Source organism: Pristiophorus japonicus, chromosome 10 (genome assembly GCF_044704955.1).
Source record: "Pristiophorus japonicus isolate sPriJap1 chromosome 10, sPriJap1.hap1, whole genome shotgun sequence".
Taxonomy (NCBI): domain Eukaryota; kingdom Metazoa; phylum Chordata; class Chondrichthyes; family Pristiophoridae; genus Pristiophorus; species Pristiophorus japonicus.
The window spans coordinates 179,756,646-179,773,952 of NC_091986.1; positions in this window are offsets into that span (position 1 = coordinate 179,756,646).

Consider the following 17,307-nt stretch of genomic DNA (forward strand, 5'->3'; position numbering starts at 1 on the left):
ATAAAATATTTATTTCCAGCTCGTGGTGTTTCTGGAGTTAGAACTTTCCATTAAAACTTAGAACAAAGATGCAGTGGCAGCAGATGGCTTGCATCTAGATAGTAACATCCAACGTTATCCTCAGTCACTCGATGTTAATTCTGACTTTATGGGCCGAATTTTAATGTGGAGGCGGGTATGTTGCTCTCGAGCCCTGAGGCAGGTGTCATACTTGGGGGCCCGATATTAACACTTCCACCTGGCAGAAACCACTGTGAGGTGGGTGGCGGAGCAGTTAAAACGAGGGCAGTCACCCCTCCTGATCCTAGCCTGGCCTTTTGACCAGGCGAGTGGACACCTGCAGGAAGGAATCGAGGTCCTTTTAATATGCAGATCAGATTCAATGATGTCATTGGGAGCTGATCTGCAATTTTAGGTGTAGGCCTGAGCAGGCTTCTCCATCAGGTCAGCCGTGTCAGGAGTGGGACTGTGGACCTGAAGGAGCCCAGCTAGTAAGTTTGTCAAATGTAATTTTAAGTTTCCTCGTGGGCCAAGAGGAGCAGGGGTGCTCCTCCAGGCCTCACAAGGAAGCCTTGTGCCTCCCGTGCCCAGGAATGCACCCCCACCTGATTGAGGCCAGAGTCCTTCTCCCCCCAGTGACAGCTGGGGAACTATGCCCAAAGAGGGAGACCCAAGGATCGCATGCAATTGATCCTCGGGCTTCACCTAAATATTCATGGCTTGCTTAATTTATTAATTGCATTATTAATTTAAAAATTGCCAAAAAAATCCAGGGGGGAAAGAGGAGAATTTTGTTTTAATGCAGCAAGTTGTTTGCATCTGGAAGGCACTACCTGAAAGGGTGGTGGAAGCAGATTCAATAGTAACGTTCAAAAGGGAATTGGACATATACTTGTAAAGGAGAAATTTGCAGGGCTATGGAGAAAGAGCAGGGGATTGAGACAAATTAGATAGCTCTTACAAAGAGCCGGTACAGACACGATGGGCTTGTTTCTGTGCCCTATAATTCTGTGATTCTATGCTGCCTGCCCAATGCCTACTCCATTCAAGAATGCCTCTGGACAGAGTTCTTAAGCAATATGGTGGAGGAAGATTTCTTGGAGTGCATAAGGGATGGTTTTCTATACCAATATGTTGAGGAACCAACTAGGTGGGAGGCCATCTTAGACTGGGTGTTGTGTAATGAAAGAGGATTAATTAGCAAACTTGTTGTGCGAGGCCCCTTGGGGAAGAATGAACATAATATGGTGGAATTCTACATTAGGATGGAGAATGAAACAGTTAATTCAGAGACCATGGTCCAGAACTTAAAGAAGGGTAACTTTGAAGGTATGAGGCATGAATTGGCTAGGATAGATTGGCGAATGATATTAAGGGGTTGACAGTGGATGGGCAATGGCAGACATTTAGAGACCACATGAATGAACTACAACAATTGTACATCCCTGTTTGGCGTAAAAATAAAAAAGGGAAGGTGGCTCACCCGTGGCTATCAAGGGAAATCAGGGATAGTATTAAAGCCAAGGAAGTGGCATACAAATTGGCCAGAAATAGCAGCGAACTCGGGGACTGGGAGAAATTTAGAACTCAGCAGAGGAGGACAAAGGGTTTTATTTAGGGCAGGGAAAATAGAGTACGAGAGGAAACTTGCAGGGAACAGTAAAACGGACTGCAAAAGCTTCTGTAGATATGTAAAGAGAAAAAAGTTGGTAAAGACAAACTGTAGGTCCCCTGCAGTCAGAATCAGGGGAATTCATAATGGGGAACAAAGAAATGGCAGACCAATTGAACAAGTACTTTGGTTCGGTATTCACTAAGGAGGACACAAAACCTTTCGGATATAAAAGGGGTCAGAGGGTCTAGTAAGAAGGAGGAACTGAGGGAAATCCTTATTAGTCGGGAAATTGTGTTGGGGAAATTGATGGGATGGAAGGCCGATAAATCCCCAGGGCCTGATGGTCTGCATCCCAGAGTACTTAAGGAAGTGGCCTTGGAAATAGCGGATGCATTGATAGTCATTTTCCAACATTCCATAGACTCTGGATCAGTTCCTATGGAGTGGAGGGTAGCCAATGTAACCCCACTTTTCAAAAAAGGAGGGAGAGAGAAAACGGAATTATAGACCAGTCAGCCTGACATCGGTAGTGGGTAAAATGATGGAATCAATTATTAAGGATGTCATAGCAGTGCATTTGGAAAGAGGTGACATGATAGGTCCAAGTCAGCATGGATTTGTGAAAGGGAAATCATGCTTGACAAAACTTCTGGAATTTTTTGAGGATGTTTCCAGTAGAGTGGACAAGGGAAAACCGGTTGATGTGTATTTGGATTTTCAGAAGGCTTTCGACAAGGTCCCACACAAGAGATTAATGTGCAAAGTTAAAGCACAAGGGATTGGAGGTAGTGTGCTGACGTGGATTGAGAACTGATTGGCAGAAAGGAAGCAAAGAGCAGGAGTAAATGGGTACTTTTCAGAATGGCAGGCAGTGACTAGTGGGGTATCGCAAGGTTCTGTGCTGGGGCCCCAGCTGTTTACGTTGTATATTAATGATTTAGACGAGGGGATTAAATGTAGTATCTCCAAATTTGCGGATGACAGTAAGTTGGGTGGCAGTGTGAGCTGCGAGGAGGATGCTATGAGGCTGCAGAGTGACTTGGATAGGTTAGGTGAGTGGACAAATGCATGGCAGATGAAGTATAATGTGGATAAATGTGAGGTTATCCACTTTGGTGGTAAAAACAGAGAGACAGACTATTATCTGAATGGTGACAGATTAGGAAAAGGGGAGGTGCAACGAGACCTGGGTGTCATGGTACATCAGTCATTGAAGGTTGGCATGCAGGTACAACAGGCGGTTAAGAAAGCAAATGGCATGTTGGCCTTCATAGCGAGGGGATTTGAGTACAGGGGCAGGGAAGTGTTACTACAGTTATACAGGGCCTTGGTGAGGCCACACCTGGAGTATTGTGTACAGTTTTGGTCTCCTAATTTGAGGAAGGACATTCTTGCTATTGAGGGAGTACAGCGAAGGTTCACCAGACTGATTCCCGGGATGGCGGGACTGACCTATCAAGAAAGACTGGATCAACTGGGCTTGTATTCACTGGAGTTCAGAAGAATGAGAGGGGATCTCACGGAAACGTTTAAAATTCTGACAGGTTTAGACAGGTTAGATGCAGGAAGAATGTTCCCAATGTTGGGGAAGTCCAGAACCAGGAGTCACAGTCTAAGGATAAGGGGTAAGCCATTTAGAACCGAGATGAGGAGAAACTTCTTCACCCAGAGAGTGGTGAACCTGTGGAATTCTCTACCACAGAAAGTTGTTGAGGCCAATTCACTAAATATATTCAAAAAGGAGTTAGATGTAGTCCTTACTACTAGGAGGATTAAGGGGTATGGCGAGAAAGCAGGAATGGGGTACTAAAATTGCATGTTCAGCCATGAACTCATTGAATGGCGGTGCAGGCACGAGGGGCCGAATGGCTACTCCTGCATCTATTTTCTATGTTTCTATGTTTAAACAGGCATAAGGCTCCTCATTAGTATATGCAAGGAGCCTAACGCCTGTTTTAGGCGGCACCTCAGATTCCTGAAAAACAGCACGATCCAATACTAACTCAGGTGTTTTTCTGGCATCTTTAGGCCGCAGGATGTCGAACCCAAAAATTGAGGCTTTTTGCGGGTGCAATGAGGACCAACATCAGTATTTTCAATGTCTTGCAGAGAAAAGCATATTTCTTTGCAAAAGGCCTGCACTATCACATCTTCAGATAATTGTGCAATATCTAGAAAATATCAAAAACATTTCCTCAACAATAAAAATACACATTCTACCAGTTTTCTTTTCTCTTTTGGGTAACCTTTCACCAATTCATAGAATTCAGCAATGTTGATTTTTATGGATCATTTTCAGTTCATCCATTTTTCTAAAGGTATTCAATTATAATTGCTAACATTCTAATTTGCTGATCGGCCTAGAAATCCCAGCCTCCCCGGGTCCGTACGGAGTGTGTACGGACTTGGGAAGCATCGCAAAAGTCAATTTTCAGCGCACAATGGGCATGCGCTGAAAACCAGCTTTTCTGATCTGTCAAGTTCTGGCTTGACAGATCGTCCCTATCCCCACAGCCAGGACATTCGCATGAGCAAGATTGCGGTATTTACCCATATCTTGCCCAGCGGATGTCCTGAAAACTCTTGCGCCTGATAAAAGCAGGCGCATAGCCTACTTTTACAAGCTAAGAGTTTTAAAACATACAAAAACATGGTAAAATACATTTTAAAAACACATTTTAATGTTAAAAACCCTGCTCACTAAGGTAAGTTTATTTTAAATCATAATTAAAAAACTTTTTTTAAAAATCTGAACTTTTTTTTCATAAGCCATTTATTAACTTTAGTTTAAATTAATCTTAAATATGTGGTGTATTTTTTCTACTTTTTATTTGTGTTTTATTATGAATGAGAATATACTGTACATGGATTGGCTGCCCAGTGCCATGTGACTCCAGCTCCAGCATACGTCCGTCCGACATGCACATGTTCCGAAGCACAGAGAGTGGAGGCCTCAGGACCGGGATAGCTGGTGGGCGCAGCAAGAATAGGTCGGTGCGCATCTTTTTTACCTTTTTCTGTTGAACGCCCGCAGGAAGCAGAGGATCGGGATTTCTATGTCTTTCATGTTTGTTTATAGTGTCCTTCTTATCTTTGACCCTGTTTCCCGTATTTACCCTTCGCACGACCCCGTTTCCTCAGTTTCGTTTATCTTTCATTTTTGGCTTCTTTGTACTTTTTTCAGCATTCCCTGGCAGAATCCAAACATAAATCAGTGCTTTGATTTAAAAAGTAGTCAGCAACTTTCCACAAACACTTTACATGTTGGGTACACAAATTTCTTCTTCGTGGACTAGACTTCAGTTGTGGTGTAATGGTGGCGCACTACAATGTACTTCAGAAGCCCTTTTAATTTATGGTACAACTTTATGGCTAAAAGAAGGTCATAAAATAGTATGGCACTGTTCCACAGTTTTGAAAACATTAGCATTATGGTGAACTCTACTGTTGAGAAGTCAGAAAAAGAATGAATTCAAAAGCTTTCAGCTGTTTAACTCCAAAAGAAAATATTATCATACTATAGCTTTCAACAATGCATGCTTTAAACTTTGATAATCAAAATTTGATGAGACTTTTGATTTTCCTTGTGGGAGAAACCAATATTTTTAATAACTTGTCAAATTTGTCACATTAAGAATGTGATAAAGGTTTTCCTAAAAGCCTAATGGTTAAAGACACCATTCACCATAGATCGCAAAGTCTCAGGTCTGATTCCCAACCTGTGCTGAGTTACCTGAAGTCAGCTGAACAGCAACAGGGAAGTCAAAAAGTCCTCCGAAACCCTGGGCCTTGAACAGGTAAAGTCAGCCAGGGTTCTTACTTCTAATTAATTTTTTTACCCAGCGAGTTGTTATAATCTGGAATGTACTGTCTGAAAGGCTGGGGGAAGCAGATTCAATAGTAACTTTCAAATGTTTGCTTGAAAAGGAAACATTTTCAGGGCTGTGGGGGAAAAGATCAGGGGAGTGGGACTAATTGGGAGTGATTTCAAGCTGTGCTTCTGTGCTGTATGATTCTATGATTCAATGATTGCCATCCTTACTCATTTGGAAAGTAATATACTCATAAAAAATGGTCAGACTGAGTACTGTGTGTAATGAGCAAGTGTGACCTTAGCTCCTTTATTAAGGTTCCAGAGTGCAGGTACCTCGTGGGTGGCCAGCTTATATACTGCGCTCCCAAGGGATGCTGGGATCCCTTGGGACTCCAACAGGTAGGCCCTCTGGTGGTCAGATGTGATGCAAGTTACAAGGGGTTAAATACATAACATAAAGTACATGTGTCTTGGTGTTAGATTAGAATATGATTGGGCTCAGCTGTGGTCAAATGATCTGCTAATACTTATTGGTCTAATCTCATTCATGAACAGGGACCATTTAGAGGAGAAGCCATAGGCTGCCTGCCAGCCATGTAACCACATCTCAAGGACTGGATTTTCCTGCACTATTCTGTCCAAAATTGGGTTGCACAGCACAGGAAAATCAGACATGGATGCTTACCTCTGCAATCATGCCTTGCAGCGAAACAGGGCGAAGTAATATGGAGTCAGAAACAGATGGTAGAAAGGTAAAAAGCAATAGTGGAAGGCCAAGTAAACAAAGGCAAGAAACAAAAAGGGCCACACTACACCATAATTCTAAAAGAACAAAGGGTGTTAAAAAAACAAGCCTGAAGGCTTTGTGTCTTAATGCAAGGAGTATCCGTAATAAGTTGGATGAATTAACTGTGCAAATCGATGTGAACAGATATGATGTGATTGGGATTACAGAGGCTCCAGGATGATCAGGGCTGGGAACTCAGCATCCCAAGGGTATTCAACATTCAACATTCAGGAAGGATAGAATAAAAGGAAAAGGAGGTGGGGTAGCATTGCTGGTTAAAGAGGAGATTAATGCAATAGTTAGGAAGGACATTAGCTTGGATGATGTGGAATCTATATGGGTAGAGCTGCAGAACACCAAAGGGCAAAAAACATTAGTGGGAGTTGTGTACAGACCTCCAAACAGTAGTAGTGATGTTGGGGAGGGCATCAAACAGGAAATTAGGGGTGCATGCAATAAAGGTGCAGCAGTTATCATGGGTGACTTTAATATGCATATAGATTGGGCTAACCAAACAGGAAGCAATACGGTGGAGGAGGATTTCCTGGAGTGCATAAGGGATGGTTTTCTAGACCAATATGTCGAGGAACCAACGAGGGAGGAGGCCATCTTAGACTGGGTGTTGTGTAATGAGAGAGGGTTAATTAGCAATCTCATTGTGCGAGGCCCCTTGGGGAAGAGTGACCATAATATGGTGGAATTCTACATTAGGATGGAGAATGAAACAGTTAATTCAGAGACCATGGTCCAGAACTTAAAGAAGGGTAACTTTGAAGGTATGAGGCGTGAATTGGCTAGGTTAAATTGGCGAATGATACTTAAGGGGTTGACTGTGGATGGGCAATGGCAGACATTTAGAGACCGCATGGATGAACTACAACAATTGTACATCCCTGTCTGGCGTAAAAATAAAAAAGGGAAGGTGGCTCACCCGTGGCTATCAAGGGAAATCAGGGATAATATTAAAGCCAAGGAAGTGGCATTCAAATTGGCCAGAAATAGCAGCGAACCCGGGGACTGGGAGAAATGTAGAACTCAGCAGAGGAGGACAAAGGGTTTGATTAGGGCAGGGAAAATAGAGTACGAGAGGAAACTTGCAGGGAACATTAAGACGGACTGCAAAAGCTTCTATAGATATGTAAAGAGAAAAAAGTTAGTAAAGACAAACATAGGTCCCCTGCAGTCAGAATCAGGGGAAGTCATAACTGGGAACAAAGAAATGGCAGACCAATTGAACAAGTACTTTGGTTCGGTATTCACTAGGGAGGACACAAACAGCCTTCCGGATATAAAAGGGGTCAGAGGATCTCGTAAGAAGGAGGAACTGAGGGAAATCCTTATTAGTCGGGAAATTGTGTTGGGGAAATTGATGGGATTGAAGGCCAATAAATCCCCAGGTCCTGATGGACTGTATCCCAGAGTACTTAAGGAGGTGGCCTTGGAAATAGCGGATGCATTGACAGTCATTTTCCAACATTCCATCGACTCTGGATCAGTTCCTATGGAGTGGAGGGTAGCCAATGTAAACCCACTTTTAAAAAAAGGAGGGAGAGAAAAAACAGGGAATTATAGACCGGTCAGCCTGACATCGATAGTGGGTAAAATGATGGAATCAATTATTAAGGATGTCATAGCAAGGCATTTGGAAAGAAGTGACATGATAGGTCCAAGTCAGCATGGATTTGTGAAAGGGAAATCAAGCTTGACAAATCTTCTGGAATTTTTTGAGGATGTTTCCAGTAGAGTGGACAAGGGAGAACCAGTTGATGTGGTGTATTTGGACTTTCAGAAGGCTTTCGACAAGGTCCCACACAAGAGATTAATGTGCAAAGTTAAAGCACATGGGATTGGGGGTAGTGTGCTGATGTGGATTGAGAACTGGTTGGCAGACAGGAAGCAAAGAGTAGGAGTAAATGCGTACTTTTCAGAATGGCAGGCGGTGACTAGTGGGGTATCGCAAGGTTCTGTGCTGGGGCCCCAGCTGTTTACATTGTACATGAATGATTTAGACGAGGGGATTAAATGTAGTATCTCCAAATTTACGGATGACAGTAAATTGGGTGGCAGTGCGAGCTGCGAGAAGAATGCTATGAGGCTGCAAAGTGACTTGGATGGGTTAGGTGAGTGGACAAATGCATGGCAGATGAAGTATAATGTGGATAAATGTGAGGTTATCCACTTTGGTGGTAAAAACAGAGAGACAGACTATTATCTGAATGGTGACAGATTAGGAAAAGGGGAGGTGCAAAGAGACCTGGGTGTCATGGTACATCAGTCATTGAAGGTTGGCATGCAGGTACAGCAGGCGGTTAAGAAAGCAAATGGCATGTTGGCCTTCATAGCGAGGGGATTTGAGTACAGGGGCAGGGAGGTGTTACTACAGTTGTACAGGGCCTTGGTGAGGCCATACCTGGAGCATTGTGTTCAGTTTTGGTCTCCTAACTTGAGGAAGGACATTCTTGCTATTGAGGGAGTGCAGCGAAGATTTACCAGACTGATTCCTGGGATGGCGGGACTGACATATCAAGAAAGACTGGATCGACTGGCCCTTTAATCAATGGAGTTTAGAAGGATGAGAGGGATTCTCATCGAAACGTTTTAAAATTCTGACGGGTTTAGACAGGTTAGATGCAGGAAGAATGTTCCCAATATTGGGGAAGTCCAGAACCAGGGGTCACAGTCTAAGGATAAGGGGTAAGCCATTTAGGACCGAGATGAGGAGAAACTTCTTCACCCAGAGCGTGGTGAACCTGTGGAATTCTCTACCACAGAAAGTTGTTGAGGCCAATTCACTAAATATATTCAAAAAGGAGTTAGATGTAGTCCTTACTACTAGGGGCATCAAGGGGTATGGCGAGAAAGCAGGAATAGGGTACTGAAGTTGCATGTTCAGCCATAAACTCATTGAATGGTGGTGCAGGCTCGAAGGGCCGAATGGCCTATTCCTGCACCTATTTTCTATGTTTCTATGTTTCTATGACATGGATTTCCTCCTCCTGCTCCAGAAGGGAACATTGCCATTCACCAGTCTGCTGCCCCGTTGCGTGTAAATGATGGCAGAGAGACGGGACCCAATAACCTGACTGATTTCAGTAGCCCTGCAGCTGCAGCTGCTGACCCCTGGGACCACCAGGAGAGAGGGAGTGGTCGTCCCCGGGATGACAGTGGAAAGCTCGAGGATGGCCCTTTTGCGCAATAATGGCCACCTCATTTTTGGCCTTCTCTTTTCTGGTGCAGCTAATGGTGTTCCACTTCCTGCATTTCCCTTGTCGGCACCCTCTTGGTAGCAGAGATTCCACCGAGAGCCCACCTTGAATGATTAATGACTCTCTCACTGGGCCGAGGTCACCCTGGGGTCGGGATGGCTGTTGGTAGTCCAGTCCTCAGTGTCTTTCAGAAAAGGAGAGGACAAAAAGGCAAGGTATTTGATGAAAAAGACACAAGTGGAAGATTTTGGTCACCATCCCGTTGCCCTCTAATAGAAAAATGAAAAAATTATAAGAGAAAGCAGTTTTCTTTTACATGTAAAGGTAAGAAAGGAAAAAATGACGTACAAATCCCATCTATCTCACTTTAGATTCATATACTAGTCATGCTCAAAATACTTTCATTTACTTTTTGACTTGACATCTTGCCAAATCCCACTGCTCCCGACTGATTTAGTAATCTGTCCATTTCCTGTTTCACATCTGAATCTGCGTTCAACACACTCGATATTAACAATTCAACAAGTTAAGACTAAGTAATTACTGTAACATCTGATGTACAGGCCATGCCTATGTGCAATACCTTTTTGTGATTTTATAGCTATCATTTTCAGAAAAAATATGCTTTCATATACTTTCATAACAATGTATGCAATTCTTTTTCAAAGAAACAATAAAGTGAACAGAATCATGTTCCTGCCTTGCCTTTGGGACATCTCTCATCTAATGCATAGAAAGCGACTCTCAACCAATTTCTTCCCACAAATAGCCATGAGGATTAAATGATTGCAATTTTAACTATCAGAAGACTTTGGGTCAATTTCTCCCTCCAATCAACTTTCACCAGGCAGTCCTGGAGTGCAGCAGTAACTGGAGTGCACAGGAAAGGAAATGGAACAGAAATCTGGGCCCTGCTCTCTCTTCCTCCTCCCCCCTCTGGCAACGTACATGCAGTAATTGGGGAAGGGATAGCTAGCCGATCCTAGTATGGGTGAGGGAGGGAAATCGTTTACATTGCTGTCTAGCGGTCAAGTAAACAACCTTGGAGGTAAGGAGTGGGATCTTCGGCTGATTTGCGCCCCATTTGGTGCCTCGACATGGCACAAAAATGATTTTTTGGATGTGAAACAAGGCGCACAAGATTTTGCGCCTGGGTGGAACTTTCACCAATGGTTTTCCGGCAGCGCTAAAACTTACCGGGACAACGTAAATCACCGTACATTGCTGCACTAGCACCCCGGGCGGAACTTTTGAGCATTTCGCCCGATTTAGCGTCCGCCCGAGAACCTGCCCAGCAAAACCAGACAGACCCAGGGCGCACCAGGTACTAACGGCGCCATGTTGAAAGCGGAGTAGAAAGTCACAGTTGTGAGTGATTGAAAGGATTGGGAGAGGAACGCTGCATTACTGCATACTATTGATTGTGAACTTTATGTGAGTTTCCAGTTTGTTTTATAAAGGACATTTAAGGACATTTTAAAAGATGGGGGCCATGCTAGGTCGGGAGCCAGTAATCCTGGCTGCTATTGCCAGGATTACTGGCATCGAGCTGGAAGAAGGCTTATTGTTGATCATTTTCAATGAAATCAAAGAGGTCGCAGACATATGGGGAGGAGAGGCCTTACCCCCCACGAGTTTACAGGGAGCATCGCTCATACCTCCAGCTCTCTGAGGCACAGTGCAGTTAGAAGGCTGCACTACCAAAAAGAAATGGTCACAGAGATACGCCAGCTCCTACAGGCAGACCTGCAGCCTACCAGCGGCAACAGGACTGCACTGCCCGTCGAGGTGAAGGTGACTATGGCACTTGCCTTCTATGCCTCCGGCTCCTTTCAGGCATCAGTTGAGAACATAAGAACATAAGAACATAAGAATTAGGAACAGGAGTAGGCCATCTAGCCCCTCGAGCCTGCCCCGCCATTCAATAAGATCATGGCTGATCTGGTCGTGGACTCAGCTCCACTTACCCGCCCTCTCCCCGTAACCCTTAATTCCCTTATTGGTTAAAAATCTATCTATCTTTGACTTGAAAACATTCAATGAGCTAGCCTCAACTGCTTCCTTGGGCAGAGAATTCCACATTTTCACAACCCTCTGGGAGAAGAAATTTTTTCTCAACTCGGTTTTAAATTGGCTCCTCCGTATTTTGAGGCTGTGCCCCCTAGTTCTAGTCTCCCCCACCAATGGAAACAACCTCTCTGCCTCTATCTTGTCTATCCCTTTCATGATTTTAAATGTTTCTATAAGATCACCCCTCATCCTTCTGAACTCCAAGGAGTAAAGACCCAGTCTTTTCAATCTATCATCATAAGGTAACCCCCTCATTTCTGGAATCAGCCTAGTGAATCGTCTCTGTACCCCTTCCAAAGCTAGTATATCCTTCCTTAAGTAAGGTGACCAAAACTGCATGCAGTACTCCAGGTGCGGCCTTACCAATACCTTATACAGTTGCAGCAGGACCTCCCTGCTTTTGTACTCCATCCCTTTCGCAATGAAGGCCAACATTCCATTTGCCTTCCTGATTACCTGCTGCACCTGCAAACTAACCTTTTGGGATTCATGCACAAGGACCCCCAGGTCCCTTTGCACCGCAGCATGTTGTAATTTCTCCCTATTCAAATAATATTCCCTTTTACTGTTTTTTTTCCCAAGGTGGATGACCTCACACTTTCCGACATTGTATTTCATCTGCCAAACCTTAGCCCACTCGCTTAACCTATCCAAATCTCACTGCAGTCTCTCTGAGTCCTCTACACAACCCACTTTCCCACTAATCTTAGTGTCATCTGCAAATTTTGTTGCACTACACTCTGTCCCCTCTTCTAGGCCATCGATGTATATTGTAAACAGTTGTGGTCCCAGCACTGATCCCTGTGGCACACCACTAACCACTGATTTCCAACCAGAAAAGGACCCATTTATCCCGACTCTCTGCTTTCTGTTCGCCAGCCAATTCTCTATCCATGCTAATACATTTCCTCTGACTCCGCGTACCTTTATCTTCTGTAGTAACCTTTTGTGTGGCACCTTATCGAATGCCTTTTGAAAATCTAAATATGCTTGCAGCACACTACACATTGTTGCATTCGTTAGGTGACACAGTATGCATGCAGAATGGACTTCATAAACTTCCCAATGACCAAGGAGACACAAAATGAGAGGGCTATAGGTTTTGGAGTGCTCGCTTGAGGAATGCTGCCCCTGTGGTTGGTCATCTGGAAGTAGAAAGCAACAGACGAGTGGTTAGCAGCACAGGAGGGGGCAGGGTGACATGAGGAAGGTCATATAGTATAGGCTCATTTGAAGGACTCCTCGCTACTCCATTATATCTAGTCCAGAGGCACTACATGACATTGCTCCAACCCTAGTCCAGAGACACTGCAGAACATTGCCCCAACCTAGCCCAGGGAGTGCACAGGACATTGCCCCAACCTAGTCCAGGGAGTGCACAGGACATTGCCCCAACCTAGCCCAGGGAGTGTGCAGGACATTGCCCCAACCTAGCCCAGGGAGTGTGCAGGACATTGCCCCAACCTAGCCCAGGGAGTGTGCAGGACATTGCCCCAACCTTCGTCCAGAGACATTGCAGACTTTGACCCAACCCTCGTCCAGAGACAATGCATCACATTGCCCCAACCCAGCCCAGGGAGTGTGCAGGACCTACCCTCAGTATCCGGGCGAGGTTCAGCGCCCTCAGTGGCAGCTGCCCGAACTGTGCTAATGAGACCTGCCACTCTGTCCTCGATGTCCGTGAGTGGCAGGGTCTGAGGCGGACCGCCACCTGTCCGCAGCTGCTCACAGCGATAATGCAAAGATGAAAATGTGAATGGTTACAAGAGGGTCCATCTGCTCTTGTGGCACAGATAGCCACCAATGCACTTATACCATACTGTCTGAATGTAATACATTCCTCTGTTTAACGGCCTTGGAAGTGCCACGTGGTTCATCAGGAGGATATCAAAGTGGGGAGCCATCTTACGAGATCTCAGAAAGCAATGTTAATCATGTGTAAAGATCATTCATGGCAAATAGGATGACGAACTAAGCCTACCTATGTGTCATGCATTTTAGGAGGCAACCCACAGAGTACTGAGAGGCACCAACAGCATGAGAACAAATAGTGTGTCAGATTTATAATTGAAGTAATGAAGCAGTGCATGAATTAAAATTGTACTCACTCTGACGACCCTTGTCAGATCATTAAACTTCTTGCAGCACTGTGTGCCAGTCCTGACCACAGTGTCTGAGGCAGAGACTTCCTCTGCTATCTCTCCAAATCCTTTTAAATATGGATGGCAGTGGTCTAGAAGCACCTCGAAGGTGCAACTCTTGCCATCTTCTTTCCACAGCCCCCACTAGAGCTTCATTAGCCTTGTGGCTGAATTGCCTCGTACGCTGTCTGGAATCATCGTCCTCCATGATCAAAATCCAAATGTAAAATGGCTGATTCACCCCTGGTTGTACTGTGCATGCGTGCGGCCATGCCCTGCACTAGCGTTTGTGACAGGACACCAGACCAGAAGCACGGGAAGAAAAAGAAATTGCGAATACGCAGAACGGCTGTCTTTCGGCTCCGGTGCACAAAGTCTGAGTTAACGCAAACGCTCCTCGTGAACTTTCATTTAGTAAAAGTTCCTCTGCCGCAAATTGCACCCGAAAATGGATGGAAATGCAAAAAGTCAAAAATCCAACCCAAGGAATTCAAAAGAACAGACTATTTTAATGCTACACCTCATTAAGTACTTCATTGGCTGTAAAGTGCTTTGGGATGTACAGAGGTCATGAAAGGCGCTATATAAATGCTAGCTTTAGGAAACTATATTGGACTTGGAGAGGATTACAGCACAGATTCACCAGAATAATACCGGGGCTAAAAGGGTTTTTTAAATTATTCGTTCCTGGGATGTCGGTGTTGCTGGCAAGGCCAGCATTTATTGCCCATCCCTAATTGTCCTTGAAAAGGTGGTGGTGAGCCGCCTTCTTGAACTGCTGTAGTCCTTGTGGTGACGGTACTCCCACAGTGCTGTTAGGGAGTTCCAGGATTTTGACCCAGCGACGATGAAGGGACGGCGATATACTTCTAAGTCAGGATGGTTAGTTACTTGGAGGGGAACTTGGAGGTGGTGGTGTTCCCATGCGCTTGCTGCCCTTGTCCTTCTAGGTGGTATAGGTCGCGGGTTTGGGAGGTGCTGCCAAAGAAGCCTTGGCGAGTTGCTGTAGTTCATCTTGTAAATGGTACACACTGCAGTCATGGTACGTCGGTGGAGGAGGCAGTGAATGTTTAAGGTGGTGGTTGGGCTACCAATCAAGTGGGCCACTTTGTCCTGGATGGTGTCGAGCTTCTTGAGTGTTGTTTCCAAGTTTCTATGTTTCTATGTTGTTGAAGCTGCACTCATCCAGGCAAGTGGATAGTATTCCATCATACTCCTGACTTGTGCTGTGTAGATGGTGGAAAGGCTTTGGGGAGTCAAGAGGTGCAGAATACCCAGCCTCTGACCTGCTTTTGTAAACACAGTATTTATGTGGCTGGTCCAGTTAAGTTTCTGCTCAATGGTGACCCCCAGGATGTTGATGGTGGGGGATTCAGCGATGGTAATGCCGTTGAATGTCAAGGGGCGGTGGTTAAACTCTCGCTTGTTGGAGATAGTCATTGCCTGGCACTTGTGTGTCACAAATGTTACTTGCCACTTATCAGTCCAAACCTAAATATCATCCAGGTCTTGCTGCATGTGGGCACGGACTGCTCCATTATCTGAAGAGTTGCGAATGGCACTGAACACTGTGCAGTCATCAGCGAACATCCCTACTTCTGACCTTATGATGGAGGGAAGGTCATTGATGAAGCAGCTGAAGATGGTTGGCCTAGGACACTGCCCCAAAGAACTCCTGCAGCAATGTCCTGGGGCTGTGATTGACCTCCAACCACCACAACCATAAAATATGAGGACAGATTGCATAAACTTGGTTTGTATTTTCTTGAGTTTAGAAAGTTAAGGGTGATCGACGTGTTTTAAATAATAAAGGGATTCAATAGGGTAGGTACAGAGAAACTATTTCCTTTGTTGGAGGAATAATCTTTGAATGACCAACCCTCAATGATCATATGTGCGGCAAAACAAATGGAACACCAAACTTTTCCTTTCTGTTGCTGAAACTGTGGAGGTGCCTGTGATGACTTGTTATACCTTTGCTGCTACTGGACAATCACTCATTTACTGAATGTTTCAGAAAGGACACTGCAGCAATGGCTTCACTCCTCTCCCCCCACCCCCTGCATTGTTACCTCTGGAGTCTCCTAAAGATTTATCCTTGGCACCTCTTTGACCAAACTTTTAATCACCCCTTCTAATGTCGGCTCCTTCTGTGAAGCGCCTCAGGATATTTCTCAATGTTGAAGGTGCTATATAAATACAAGTTGTTGTTTTTTGAATGTACCTAACCATTTGCTCTCGTTACATCATTGTTTAAAAAACAACGTAAAATATGCATGTCCTTTCTAAATTTAAAAAAAGTACAAGTGATTCTTTGAGAACGATCTCCTCATTTCTCTCCATGTTGAGGATTTCTCTGAGGCTGGTAACAGTATCTTTATGAAAATAATTCCCCTTGACCATTACATCATTGTTATTATTTGCAGCCTCCTTTGCAGCCCATTTAAAATCAGTAAAATACATTATGCAATAGTGGTCGGGAATCTTTGGTTGGGAAGATCAGGTTAATTTTTCTTGGCTAATTTTGCAGTATTATTCTCTACCTCTTGATCCAGTGAGGCCTTCCCTTATGTTAATATTCTTTAATAAACTGGTCTTGCCCTCCCTAGCCAAAACTTGAATTTCTAGTTGAACGAGACTTATCTGTCAATTAACTTCCAATCAACATAACACCTATTGACAGAAGTCAAGCAGCTCATTTCTGGTTTCGAAGATGATTGGTTTGCATAATTTCAGTCTGCATCCAATTTTTTAGATTAACTATTTATTCTACGAAAAGCATAACTTTCAGTACAAGCATTTTGGGAATGGTTCTGCACAATTAGCCTGATGTGCGACCAAAGTGCAGATTGAAAACATACAGTCGATCAATGTTCAGTTGACTGCAAGGGAACAGCTTACATTTTATAAAGTAGTTGCGCACAATTGACTCTTAAGATACAATTTTAACTTTGCCTGCTTAAGCTGTGCCTGCAGAGGTTAGTGTCAGCTGTGGCTCAGTGGGTAGCACTCTTGTCTTTGAGTCAGATGGTTGTGTGTTCAAATCCCACCCCAGGAACTTAAACCCCCAACATTTAAGCTGACACTCCAGTACAGTGCTGAGGGAGCACTGCACTGTTGGAGATGCTGTCTTTCAGATGAGATGTTCAACTGAGGCCCTGTCTGCTCTCTCAAGTGGATATAAAAGACCACATGGCACTATTTGACAGAGCAGGGAAGTTATCACTGGTGTCCTGGCCAATATTTATCCCTCAATCAACATAACAAAAAAAATCAGATTATCTGGTCATTATCACATTGCTTTTTGTGGGAGCCTGCTTGCAAATTGCCTGCCACGTTTCCCACATTACAACAGTGACTACACTCCAAAAGTAGTTAATTGGCTTTAAAGTGCTTTGAGATGTCCAGTGGTCGTGATAAACTCTATATAAATTCAAGTGTTTCAAGTCATTCTTTTTTAAAATCGCAGCTGAGTACTTACCACACCATTCCCAAACCATTCCTGCACCACAACCAATTTAGTTGTCGAATTTTATGATTCAGGACAGGTGCCCGCCCCAGGCAAATTAGGGCCTAATGAAAATATAAAAGTCGTTCTCCGATGATGTCACCTTTAATTAAAAATCGAGGAAATCCGACCCAGTCTCGGACCCACCAGTAAAGCCAGACGGGAT